The sequence below is a fragment of the Trichoplusia ni genome, unplaced genomic scaffold (genome assembly GCF_003590095.1).
Source record: "Trichoplusia ni isolate ovarian cell line Hi5 unplaced genomic scaffold, tn1 tig00000704, whole genome shotgun sequence".
Lineage (NCBI taxonomy): Eukaryota > Metazoa > Arthropoda > Insecta > Lepidoptera > Noctuidae > Trichoplusia > Trichoplusia ni.
The window spans coordinates 4,978-19,770 of NW_020800054.1; the positions used below are offsets into that span (position 1 = coordinate 4,978).

Genomic DNA, 14,793 nt, shown 5'->3' on the forward strand with positions numbered 1-14,793 from the left:
CAATCTCATTTGTTCGGCTATTTCTACAAGATGCTATTAACCAGTGATTAATGTGGATCCCTACGCTGCTTGGCACAGTCAGACGGTGTTACGAAACGCGAGTTTACCTAATTATAATGCTGGGTTCATGGTTGGACTTGATGAAGCTGACTTTAGATAATATGCACTATTTGGCGGAGATGTTTGTATTATAATGAAAAATAATACCTACATAAAAATTAGTCGTCAAATCCTACTAATCCTTCGAAGTTTGTATGTAGGTATGTGTATTTCGCATAAACCACTGAAGACTCTTGGTCCACAGATAGGATAGTCTGTATCCCGATTTCATGTTCCCATGGGATCGTATTTATGGCGGGTGGCCCGAGGGCAACAGCTTATAGAAAGGTGAAGCATGGAAAACATTAAGAAATTTAAATGAAATGCCTTTTTATGACGCATTACATGATTTACTATTTTTTGTGCCTTAAATACTAGAAACACATATTTTCATCTCAGGACAACAGATAACTTGCTTTGAATTGCCTGAATTTAACTGTTAATATCTGTTTACAACTTTGAAAGTTTTACTCTTAAGACAGGGAAATGTTTATTTAAAGTTTATAATAAAATTGAAATTATGTATTCCAGTAAAATTTAAGTACCTACCATTATTTAAGACCGGAATTAAAATACCTACCTACTCAAGATTTTCAGAAAGTTTTTATTACATCACCCACGATTATTCAGTGGGTAAGCAGGTCACAAGCACTTTCCCATGTTTCAAAACAAACAAACAAGCTTTTCCCGTTAGTTTTCCGTGACGTAACTGTCCACTTTTACTAACTGGTTCAGGGCCGTGGTTCACGCCGGGCCTTCCGAGAACTGCCGGCAGATGGCGTGCCAGATACATCTGACATGGTGTAATGAGACACTGATTGTTTAGACTGGCTGCTATTGATCGATAGTGTTTGATTGAATAGTGAATTTTAATCGCTTGCAGAAAAGGCAAAGTTATTCTTGAGTCTGAAATGAAGCCAGTTTAAAATTCATTATTTTTCTGAGTCGGGGTGTCTTTGATCACGTGTCTTGAATATTTGTGAGACCCCCGTGATACAAGGATTTAGTTCCTTAGTGCAGGAGTCGTCTTTTTAAAAGTGTGAGAATATGTCCGAGGCTTCGTTCGAAGACTGAAAAATATCTGTTAATTCTCTTAAATCAAAATATATCAATCCCAAAACACTTGACTTCGCAACATTAAAAACAAAATTTAAAGACAGTAAAACTATAATCATAATTAAAACTACATCAGAGCAAAACTATCGTAATACTAATAACCATTAAATAAAACTTGAAGAGAACATTCACGGTCACGGCCCCACGATTAATAAGACACAGATTATTACATAAGCGCTGGCAATCGGAATGCGGCATTATACTAAAATAAAATGGCCGATCTGTGACATGGCGACACGAGTCCCGCCACACGTGTGCTCACATGTGGGATACCTACCTTATAACGGAGACACGCTTTCTTTAAAGAGGCTCGTAAGGAAACGAATATGTTGACTAAGTTCGAAATTTTAAGTAATTTTTTTGTGTATTTTATTTGGGAAGTAATTTTGCATGAGTAATATATGTAGATAAGTTCTCAGCATAAAGAATTAATGCTGGTTGTGTGGTTAAATATTAAAAATGAAAAATTACTCACATATCTGTCAGCATGAGAATTCATTATATTTTATGAAAGGAAATATGACAAATATGTTCCTGGAAGGGAGATAGCATTGCAACAAAGAAAGTTGTTTAACTCACTGTAAGAATAAAAAACATTCAAATGTCTCTGTGAATCCAAATAAATGAGCGTTTATTTTCCACTGTATTTATTTTTAATTTAAACCAAAAAGCTTATCTTGTGATCTGTACCTAAATATCGAAAGGGCTTTATAATGTTCCATTAACACTCTACCTTTACCACATCATCTAGAATAGTCCTTTACGCAGTCTATGAGAGAGATAAACTTTAGTTTTTTGGATTGGAAAAATAATTTGGTATGAAGCCCGCATCATGAATTTTACAAATCCATGACTGATGGATGCCCAAGTACCTATGCAGTTGTTATTTAAGACGTCAAAGAGTGACTTCGTAACTGTTTCCATTTACCAAAGAAAGCTCAGTCTTTGGAATCTGACGTAAGATGAGAGGATACAGGAGAGATCATACCGGTGCTAAGACTCGGCACGTGCACGCCAAGGCGATAATACTTGCCGGACTTCATTCATTCGTTTATAGGAGTGTAATCGCTTTTAGTTTTCATTCGCAACGAAAATTGCTTTGACATTTAGCCACCTGATTATAGAGTCTAAATTAAAGCAAATCACAGGGTATAAGATAAAGCTGCACGTATTAGATCACTTCAAATACTAATCCCTAAAACAAATGAAGCTAGCTCCCACATGAAATATAATTGTAGCCGCAACTAATTATGTCGACTGTCAACTCCTCGACACGCCACAACAATGTACCGGGCGAAAATAGACTGCACTTCAAAATAGAACCCTTGGGAGTGTCAGGAAATGTTCCCGCTTCAGAGGAATATATTAGGCAAGCTAGGTACTAACATCAATCACTTTGTCGTCTTACTTGTACCTGTCCAGCGATAGATTTAACACAGTATTTCTATTGCCACATAGCTATGCGCTACGTAGGTATGAAGAGTTATTTTTATTTTGTTTTGTACTTCTAGGTATCTTCGAAGTGTTTTGTAACATTTCATTTCATATTAAGAAGTATTCGCTTTTTTTGAAAATAAACAATCAATAAACCAATGAAAATTACATGTAAAAGAACCGCCGCGCTCTATATACTTTCTTTCTAACAAGCGATACCGTTACCCTATAAAGCTGAGCAATTTTCAGTCAGTTTTTTTACTGGGAAACAGGTACATGTTTGCCAGACCGAGCTTACTTGTCATTGGAACCAGATACTCAGAGGGTGGGATGATTATGTTCTTATATCGATGAATATCCAGATAAACCAAGTATTGTAGTATGGAAAGTGAAGAAGACATTAAGATTACAGTTACATCGCAAAGATTTGGGAAAGCACGCCTGTATTACAACAGCCTTAACAAGTTAACCAGGAGATACTATTTCCCTTGCCAAGGACCAAGTATAGCTAATTTGTAATTAGTAATAATATTGATCATTCCAATATCTTTAAAAAAATAAGAGCTACGAGTGCTACGATTTTACTGCCCAACAACGCCATCTCTGAAAAGTTTTTTAAACTAGCGCCAACATCGTTATTTCAGTTTACTGAAAGTTTCAGTAGCGTCACGAGCTCGCAATAGATGGCGCTTTGCCCAACCCAATCGTTGTTATACCAGGGAATCCTCGCTAGATGTCGCTGACCTACGAATGTCAGTATGAATAGTATTTTGGTAACAAGAACATAGGTCTATAAACTATTCATCAAGGGAACGATAAGAACGACAAATCTCCTGTTTTCGCCGCTTCCACATATTTTCCCTACGTTTAGCAGCTTGTTGACTGTTATAACTGACTACTGAATGAACATATAAATTACTCTTCAAGCCTACATAGACCTCCTACGTAATGACGTTGGCTCCAACTAATAACTGCGAATATGAATGATAACATGTCATATTTTCTGTCACTGCCAGTAGTAGGCTTGTAAATTATAATGAAGCGTGTTGTAATGGTTATTTGTATGTATTTAAATTCTGTTTATGCTGCAAAACTGACATGATGGGTAAGTGACTCCATTTCTTTCCTTACAATAGGTCCTTCTGAACTTCGAATTTCGAGGAGACTATCTATTTATATCTAACGACACAGCGTAGGTATTTGATTCGGAACACAATGTATTTATTGATTGCTTACTCATAGAGCACAGCTTTCGCTTACCATAATTGATGCGATCTTAAATCGGATATTTTAAAATAGACTAGTAGCATAATAATATACCTTCATTGTATCTACTGATGTATGTGCGTCTGTTTGGCAGTCGCGGACAGATTCGCTAGCACCGAACAAATGTAATAAAACATTATTAATCGTGTAACTCCGGTGATTTTGTAAAATTAATTGACATGATGACAATGAGACAAACGATCAAATAATATTTATGGTTGCCAAATTAAATTAGTGGTGTTTAACAGTATTATTGTTATTGGTCCAATGTTGAACGATATAATTTAGTGATGGCTATATAATTGGACGTTTGTTTTGTTGTAATGAACAAACAAACGTCTTAGAGGTGCTAATAGGAAAGCAGCATATTGAGATACGCGTTTTTCTCTTCGCCAAGACCGTGTTATGGTAACTGGTGTAATAGTTTTTGATTATAATTAAAATGAAGAAGAAACCGTTTAGTCGAAATGTCACAAAAAATAATAAGAAATCTTCGTACGATTTTTTCTTTAAGTTTTTAACAAAAGTTTTTAGTTTTGAATGTAGCGACGAATGTACGAAGCATCAGAAGCAATTTTACATACTAAAGCAAAACTGAAACCACTCTTCAGAGAAGCAGTAAAACAAGAGATTGTCTTATAAAAAGTTATAGTTTCAGACCACATTATACTCAGATAAAACGTTATATTATTACGGCTAATGTTTGATGTCCACCTCATAACACTCGTAAACTAACAATGTTTGTGACATCATGTGAGCTGTCTCAATAATGTTATGGACTATTCAATGAAATTGGCAACAGCTATCTGTATAAAAAATTAAGTATCTACTCGTACCTATGAAAATACTTTAATTTATATGGATGTTGATACTTGTGTTTTCGACGACTACTCATAGTATGTTTTTATGTACCTACCAAAAAATACGACATTCATACTCTTCCATGCCGTCTGGAAGAATAAACATAAATACATTTGAAAAACAATTCATTGATCCTTTACATTTAAGAGGTTATCTTTGTATCTAGAATTATAACAGAATGGAGGTCCAAATTGGGTATATTACATGTCTAAAAAATTTAACATGAAAAAAGGTCGTCTTTTTTATCGCATAAGAATATTACAGCAAGTTGCAATCTCATGTGACGACATTTTTCAGTACTAAAAGGTTTTACCAACAAGCTACATTATAAGGCCCTACTTTCAAACGTTTTACCACCTATGTTGCGTTTTATTTTAAAGGTTTCATAAAATATTTAGCAGATATCTAGTTACCAACAACAACCCTATAAATAAGGTCAGAACTAAATAATACATAAATGACAAAATATGAATTTGAAGGAAGTCGTTTCTAAAGCCGCTTTTTACGATCGCTTCGGCCTCACGAATGTGCTAATTAAAATACAAAGCGCTCAGCTATTGGAATTTTTGTGAGAAGTATTCGCAAACTAAGTAGTCTGGGTTAACTAAAAATATGCCGACATTGACAAAGGTTGACCCGGCTATTTATGAAACCGTCACACGAAATGTAGGCGACTATTACAACTGAGATATCTACTAATTACAAATTAGTGGAGGAAATAATCTATTGCCAATACATTTTTGTTGTGGTCATGTGTTGATTTATGAGAGACGACTACAAATATATTTGTGAGGTTTATAACCAAAAGGGTAAAAACGAAAACCTATGACTTCTCTCATGCGCTGTGATGGCTAAATAGTTGGAATTATGACAGATGATGATATAGGTATTACTGTTGCCGCTATAACTAGAAGTAATTAAAATAAACATCGATGTTAAGCAGCGGTTGATACGAACATAAATAATCGGTGACCAATTTTTGTCGTAAATTATTTTCCTTTTTCCTATTTATAAGGAAACCCTAAGTATCGCGAGTCCGACTCACACACGACCGTGTCAGTTCATCGAGATATAACAGACGACATCCTTCAGTCTAATCGTGTCTTCGAAGGTACACAAGCAAGTTGCTGGCTAGTGTCTTATAAATGTCACGCCCGAATGTCCAATCCTTACGTATCTGTCACTTGGGACTTTGAAATGATTTTATTAACCTGTAAATATCTGATAATTGCTACATGAAAATTGTGAAGGAAAATGCAGAGATCATTAACAGACGCTCATTGCATAAATAACGTTAAGTGCTTTGTTCATAGAAATAAGATCATTCTAGCATAAATCCGTTTGGCAAGAATATAACCGCATCATTTGTTTATTTATTAAGAGCTGACGTGCATCATCGGAATACGTAGAGGAACTCTACGTATTTTTAATTGCCATATCTTTCCATAAGTGAAGAAGGCTTGAATTGATATCGAGGTGGAAAATTTGCGGAGTCATGATTGGATAGTTCTCAGGTTTTACAGGTTTAAAGGTGGGGTCTACGATAAGGTATATTGTTTGGTCTGATTTCGTTGCTTTTTGTTTCTCTTCTAATATTGTGATACAAACATTTTGGGTTTATGGCATTCCTACTATACGAGTGTAGTCCACGGTTAAGCAAGTGATAAAAGTAACTCTGGGAAATCCACTGTCCGCAATGCATTTCCATACCTGCTAAGGAGATAAGTAGCCCATTATCTGGATGTTGCTATTTAGCTGAAATATTCTCAAGGGCCCCACCTACGTTCAGGAGTCCAGCATACCTATACTTATTCTTACAATTACAACATACATTATCGCCATCTTCATAAAGATACATATAGGTAGGTATACTTACATCCATGTTCTGGCGCAGGGTTAGCGCCCTCGCGCGCGCCTCGCTGAGTGTGCGCGTGCGCAGCGCCGGCACGGCCACGCGCGACAACCACTCGCCGAATTCTGCGCCACAGAACACCGTCACACAACTTGCTTCACGAGTTAGTAAAGGTAGACACTGTTATATGGGGCTACAATATTATGAGCCTGGCTTCGCTAAATAATTTGTTCTTAACAGACTTGTTCGAGATAATGCAGTATCGTCGCTATAAAAGAAATAATTAGGCATTACCGAAACTACCAACTCTTTGCTATATCTGATCGTTTTTTCCTGCTTTCTTCTTAACCTTTGTAGTCGGATAAAAGCTATTCATCTTCATTTTATCATCATCACACGTCATCTCAACATTCAATTCTTTCATTCTCATATCATCTGTTTCGGACTATATACCGATCATTTAAAGCTGGACTTTAATATGTAAAAAAAAAACGTTTCTACGCCTTTGGCATTTTTTTTACAAAATCAAACTTCTGCCTTTTTGCCTATTTGATATTTAAATTTGACAACACCCAGGCCCATAATATTATCCAAATCAGTGGGTACATGTGATAGAGGACTTGGGAACATAAAGAATTTGTCACAAATGGAAGATACAACACTTACACTCTATGAAGTTAATGTATTATGACAAACATTAAGCTATTAGTCATGCTTCTTGCAAGACACGAGACAATTATTCATGGGAATCACTGATTTTCAGTTTATTTTTTATGGTAACATTGTGGTGCATTATGGTGACATTGAATGTAATTAGAAGTTATCTTCCAATCACAACGGGAGGAACAATATTAAATTTAGAACACTGAATTATTATTCAACATTTTGTAGATCTAAACTGCGCTTAAAGGTTAATATAAATTTTACCTTATGGATAGTAGGAAACACACATGAGCCATACAAAACAATGAAGAACACAATTTAAAACATGCAAGATTAAACACACTGTAGAGAGTGTAGAGTGTAAGTTTTGGATTCCAAAGAGCAATAACTTGTGTTATACTACGCTACGTTTTTATAGTTCATTCAAAGTGCTTTAGACAAATTGACCAGAGCCGAAAGAATTAAAATATCAATCGGAGACGAATGTTTGGATTAGATCTTGCATTGATCGTTGGCAAGTCGCCGTAGCTTAGAATCTAGATTAAAGAGTTTTGAAATAGTTATGTTGAGCAATTGAATGTTGTATGGTAGAGTCAGTTAAATATCTGTGTTATTAAAGTTCCATTTTTTTCTCTTTGTTTTTTTAATACCTTGAGATAGATGGTAGGTACAATGAATAAATCCAGGTTCTCATACCATTTTCAATTTAGATTGAATGATATTTTTTTTTAACTATAGTTTTGTTACGGCAAATGATACATGGATTGTAAACGAAAGTCAATTTATCTATTGATGTGTGTAGGCTATGTTCTCGTAGCCTTTGTGTAGGAAGAAGATAGTACAGACGGTCAGCGCTGAAGTGATGTCAAGAAAGTTATGCAAGAAGTCTGATCTGGAAGAAATGCTTGAAAAAAAGAAAATTATAGAAGATTTTAACAGAAAAGAAGACTAGCATTGTTCTACTACTGTTATAATATTTGTGGAAATTTAGTTTATGACACAATTATGGATTTTCAAATGGAGTTTTTATAAAAATTGTCAATTATCATGAGTAAATTTTGATTCATCATTGGCCTACCCTTTTCCCGACTATATTGAGACATACTGTCATTTCGACAGAATTTAACATTAAAGGATTAGCGCAAATATTTCCCTTCGATAAGTCACCTGACTTAAACTTGTCAGTTCGCATTTGGCACATTTGAAAGAATCTTGTTAAACCGGTTGACTCTCTTAAATCCCAAAGAAATTTCCACAAAATATTATAAATTCGCTAGAGAAGTGTGTTACGGTCTACGGCTCATTCGCTACTACTGCCCATTGGATAGCACTGACCTATCGCCTCCTGACTGACAATGTCTTGTGTGTGTTCCATGGTGTGTGTGTGCACTTGCTGTACAATATACAGTGTATGTGTGTGTGTTAGACGCACTTTTTCACTAGCACTAGAGTTTAGTTTGTGTTTTGTTTTACTTTTGTCGATTCGTTTTCATGTTTCTCGGTTCATTCGTTTTTTTTTGTTTTTTAGATTGTATTATAACTTAGATTTAAGTTTATGTATAATACGTAGTATGTATAATATTGTAGAGAATTATTTTAATATCTTTATTTTCATAAAGTTCGATTGTCGTCTGAAACATAAGTGAAAAAATATTCGTGATAAACACTTTATATTTGAAATAAAGCATACCAGTTTATAGACTAACAGATAGTAGGTTAACAAATAAACACGAGATATTTCATTTAAATATACATAGGTATGTGGTATATTGACGTCATCTTGCCACGAACGAGATGTTATAATCTATGAAAAGTAAGATGGACGGGATTATTCAACCTGTCATGATACACATGCGTAGTAAAAGTAATACCGATGTAGATACTCGCTATAATAAGATCTTAAAAGACTTTCGTCATTGTGGCAGCTAGACGCGAATTTCGATTTGTAGAGCCCTATCTCGCTTATATTACACTAAATTTCTCGTCTCAGGAAAGTGTGAACAAGTGTCATTAATAACCCGTTAGCCGGTACTATACATACTTAAAGTTCCAACAATTGATTTGACGGGCAAGCATCTGAAATATTATAATACTAGCGATCTGCTCCGGCTTCGCACGGGTGAACATTTTTTTTAAGTTTATTTTCCGGGATAAAATATAGCCTATACGGATTCGGAAGAATCCCTCTAAGTAATGGTAAAATAAATTTTTAATTCGGTTCAGTAGGTTTTGAGCCTATTCAATACAAACAAATAAAAATACAAAGGTTTCCTCTTTATAATATTAGTATAGATTAATCTTAATATATATAAATCTCGTGTCACAATGTCTGTCCTCAATGGACTCCTAAACCACTTAACCGATTATAATAAAATTCGCACACCATGTGCAGTTCGATCCAACTTGAGAGATAGGGTAGTTTAAATCTCAAGTTATAGTCGCAATTTCTTCTTACCACGCGGACGAAGTCGCGGGCAACAGCTAGTATATGCGTATAATACATTGACCGTTCAGCTGCCAAACGTGGCAACAATATGATGCTATAAAGAAAGATCGTATGATATTGTAATGGAGGATGACAATAATGAGTGTTTAACGTTTTGAATATCATTTTATGTTTCGTCGCACACATTGTGCACATACAATTGCATGTTAAATCAGCCTGTTGGTATATTAACTATTACGATATTTAAATAGTAACAAAACAAGAGCTTACATATCACTTATATATGAACTCTTGTTAACAACAACCGTAACTGTTGTTACACTTATAATATTGTACACGATATTTTGATAATAATATTAACTTATGACATTCAGGACTAGTCCCTAAATGTTATTAATTTTAACATCTCTAAAGTGCCTGAAAATTTCATACATGAATTTAAACTTTTTGATTATCATGTTTAATTGGTAATTTTATTTATATTTTTGTGTTGAAAAGACCGCTACATATTAAACTTACAAATGTGTGTTCCCCGGTAAATATCTTGATAGATTTACGTTAGAATCAGTAATAAAGTTATACAATAAGGCTTCAAACTCTAGCAGTTAACAATACATTCGTACCTCATATCTACAGTAACAAGCAAAAGAATACCTACTTCGTTTATATTATCGTAGTACGTAAAGTTTGGTGAATCATTGCCTATATAGCCATATTATTTGGCAATATCTGGCGTCCACCTGCACGTAGTATATTCCTGAGGAATCATAAGTATGCGCGGTCGGTGCGCACGCGCACGAGTGGGAGCGCCGTGCCAGCGTGCACTGCCAAGTAGATAGACTATACTTGAACTTGTTAGTACCAATTATGGAAATGGTTTCATATCACTAAAGTGGTACTTTCGTAATATCTTGTCTATTGGCTAACTTTAAAAATGTAAATGCAAAAGTTTGATTTAAATAGTTTAACCTACTTAATATAACTATGATAATAGTATTTATAAAATTCTATGTCATGAAGTAGAATATACAATATGCTCATTTCATGAGATGAAACTTACCCAAGAATACAAATTCAATAAATGATAATTAATTTAAATACATTTGTTTTACAAAAAACTGCATTTTAAGCGATTAAATTCAATAGTATCACGTGTTAACAGAATCGTTGTAGCATTTAGCATAGGCACCCGTCTAAGTTAAACTTGACTACGCGGCTACGAACTTGCTACGACATTCGTAGCAAACCGTACTTATTGTACTTCAATGTGCTGTCAATTATTTGTATGTTTCTTATAGCTACTAACAGCTATAAGAAACAAGCAAGTCGTTAAAAGTACTTTTACAACTCATAATTAAATAAGACTTGCGTATTAATGCAAATAATAACTCTATTACCAATTTATTCACGTTAGACTTTTTACCGTTATAAATCATATTACATCGACTACACCTGATGAAATGAAATGAAATCATTTATTCTGCAAATAGGATATTTTATCACTTCTACATCTCTTTTTTGAGAACGCTGGAGCCGAAATTTCCTATCTGACTACGCTGAGAAGAAATGTCAAAACAAACTCAGGGGTCCTAGTCTCTTTTAAAGTCCAGACAGATTTAAAGTACTTACTTACTTACTTTTAAAATATTAAAAGTAAAGTGCATAAACTAATGCAGAAAAACTAATGATCATAGCCAACCCTTCAACGTTTCCTAACTGTTCTAACTGAAGAACCCCATAGCCGAGCAAGCTGTCACTTTATTTACAATGTGATACAAAATAATAACATTAGTCAACTTATAATTAATTCTGAGCTATATAATAGGGTCGTATTACTGTTGGCTAGAACATTGTTTATCAATAACCCCTGATCTGACACACATTAACTAAGATCTATGAGCCACAAGTCCTAACCCTTTTGCATCATGATACATCATTATCAATACAAATGATCATTCATCACGATGACTGATGGTGGTCTCTGCTGACCTCGCAAGTAACACCTACTGTACTACGATATTAATACATTAGTCTTGGTCATTCCTCGCTCACTCATCCTTGCGTTCAATCTGGCATGTACAGGCGGATCGGTATCAATACCTAAAACAAATTGATGACTCGTGTTTTCTGTGATATATGTAGTACTTTTGAGATTCATTCACTGATTGTCGAGAAACTGGAAGGTTGTTTATTAAATGAGATCGAATGTACACTATGTTATAGTAAAATAAACTCTTGCCCTAATTTAAATTAAATTTTAGTATTAATTCACAACAAAAACAGAATAAAAAGTTATCCTCCTTGATGATAACATTCTTTGCTTTCTTTTGTTTATTTCAAGGCAGGCCCGGAAAACGCGCGATTTTAAATTGACACCAGTTTGCGATTAATAGTTAAAATATTTTTAATTATATAAACAAAGTTTTAAAACTTTGATACAATATAAAAACTCAATCGATAAATACCGACACTCCTTATTCAAACACAAACATGTCTTCTTTTATTCATCTCCATACATTCCTTGTTATTTACCGAATCATTCTCACAGTATACATTACCTACGTCAAACCAAAACTGAATGATTATAATCGTTTATCTTCTCATCAGTATTTCGCAAATAGTTTCAAGGTCGGCTGCAACATCGCAATATACAGTCAACCACACAATATTGGACATAACGAAGTATTAACTTCAACCTTATGTCTATGAGATAAAGAACGTTATTGATGTCACAAATGAACTACGTTGATAGGATGTGGAAAGTTTACCTCGAGAGTTAAGGGACGGAAATCAATTAAGATGACGTGAATTTTCGTATTTGTCAGCCGTCAGCCTCCAACTAATAAATCAAATACCTTTTGTCCTTATTTAGATTTATATTATTCTAGCACAATATTATGGAAGAACACATATATCTATAATGTTAAAGTAGCTGAGTCCCACAGTTAAACCCACTGCTATGGATCTTAACGTGATGTTGTATTTCATCAATCAATGGAACATCCAACAACGAAAGAATCATTCAAACAGCAGTTGTTGAGATCAGCGCGAGGAAATAAAAGTTTTTATAAATACATACATATTTAGATTCTGCTTTACAGTAAGCTATTCAGCATTTTTGTTCTATTAGGCAACAAAATTAATTTTCAAGATCTGATGATAGTTCACTTTTGCAGCTGACGGTACCTACATACGTTGGAATGACGCGAGATCTATTCGGTGACATCCGGTGAACGGGCTATCGGATTTACGTGATGCGCCTGATACTTAGATTAACGTCAATGAAGGAAAATCACGAGACTATACGCGTAAGAGACATTTGAAATACTTTCTTAATACACTAGCCGAGTTGCCCGCGACTTCGTCCCCGTGGGTAGAAGATATAAGTTATGATTTAGGTATACCTGCTCGGTTTTTTTTCACATTTTCCATTATATCTTAGCTCCTATTAGTCGCAGCGTGATGGTTCATAGCCTAAAGCCTTCCTCGATGAATGGTCTATTCAACACAAAAATATTTTTTCAATTTGGACCAGTATTTCCTGAGATTAGCGCGTTCAAACAAACAAACAAACAAACTCTTCAGCTTTATATATTAGTATAGAAGTATAGATTTGAACAAATATCGATGTAGAAACTGGCTTATGTGAAATGGACTACTGGTGTACCTAGACCCCTGCCTACTGTCATTGTATGTTTTCCTTTCGCATGTAAAAATAATGAAATTCAACAAGGTTAGAATGTTTGACGATGATTTGTAAATTCGGTGAAATTATTATTCTGAGATGAAGAATTTTTGTAATGAAATTACCTAGTTTAATTAAGATCTCATGTATTATGGGCAACACGTTAGAATTTATTTGACATTTATTCTTGCTTCTGATAACTACTGAAAGGTTAGAAAACTGTATACCAAAGGTAAAAAAACATGAACATGAATTTGAAGCATGAATCTCAAGTACTTTCGCCCGGAAATAAATAATTCGCTCTAAAGGGGATAACATGAAATTCTTGAAAAAGCACTACAAAAAATCTACATGTGTGATGAAATACCAGATAAATGAACGCATAATAAATGTATGAACTTGAAATAGCTGCGTCTATAATTAGCGCCGCCTACCGCGTCCCACTAAATATGTAAATACACCAGCGTATAGTGAATTTGTCCTGACTCACACCAAAACTGTCGCTGACCGCCATCTCAATGGAGTTATGTGGTTGGGTACATACATAAGAAATGTTTACTAATGCAATATGCATTCACGCCTACGATAATACAGCAGATATTAATATGCTTGTCAAGATGTACCTTCTTTTTTGATAAACAACCAAAAAAAAATACAGCGAAAAAATTCACTGATGATTTGATTCAATGATAGTAACGATTTCATTGTTCAACAACTTATGTTAATTTATATTATTTATTACAGCTGCAACTGCAAAAGTGATAGAAAATATTCTGTTTGGATTTTCGGTGATACTTTTTTAGCGACTTGTGAATTGTGTTTGTTGGAATGTTTACAAGCCCTTTTCATTTGATGGACACCTTAAATTTTAAGACTGCAAATACGAACTGACATCTATAATAAAGCACGTTTTTGAACTAATAAAAATCCTTAGGGTTTCGCCTTGAAAAGCATAACCGTCATACCAGACTCACAAAAATGACTAGAGAATAAATCATACAGCCACAATAAAGAATCAAATATCGAATTCTGCTGGAATTAATCAGAATACTTCGTCCAGACCTTGTAGCAACAAAATAAGCAAGAAAATCCAGTGTCGGAAAGTAGAGAGCAGTCGATACATCACCATCAGTCAGTGTTCAGCGGAAATGTCACGTGGAGCGGTTAATTATAACCCGAACACTGAACTGAAAGGGTTTCCACTAAAGACTGGATGACAGCATACAACATAGAAGGCACTTAACTATGACAAGTCTAGTCAACGTTACCGAGAATCAGCTGATTGAAAGCGCGAATAGAATTCACAGGAATAATGTTACGAAGTTATTCAACGTCGTTGTTGCGTACTATAATTAAGATAACTCTATAGAA

The 14,793-nt window shown here is 34.6% G+C and overlaps 1 protein-coding gene across 1 annotated transcript in view; it reads right to left on the reverse strand.

Moving 5' to 3' along the window:
- Positions 1-667: 667 nt before the first annotated feature.
- LOC113507136 overlaps positions 668-14,793 on the reverse strand; it is a 44,727-nt gene continuing 30,601 nt past the window's right edge. The window contains exon 66 of the mRNA XM_026889992.1: positions 668-6,753. The gene's annotated coding sequence lies outside the window, so the exon portion shown is untranslated. The remainder of the gene's footprint in view (positions 6,754-14,793) is intronic.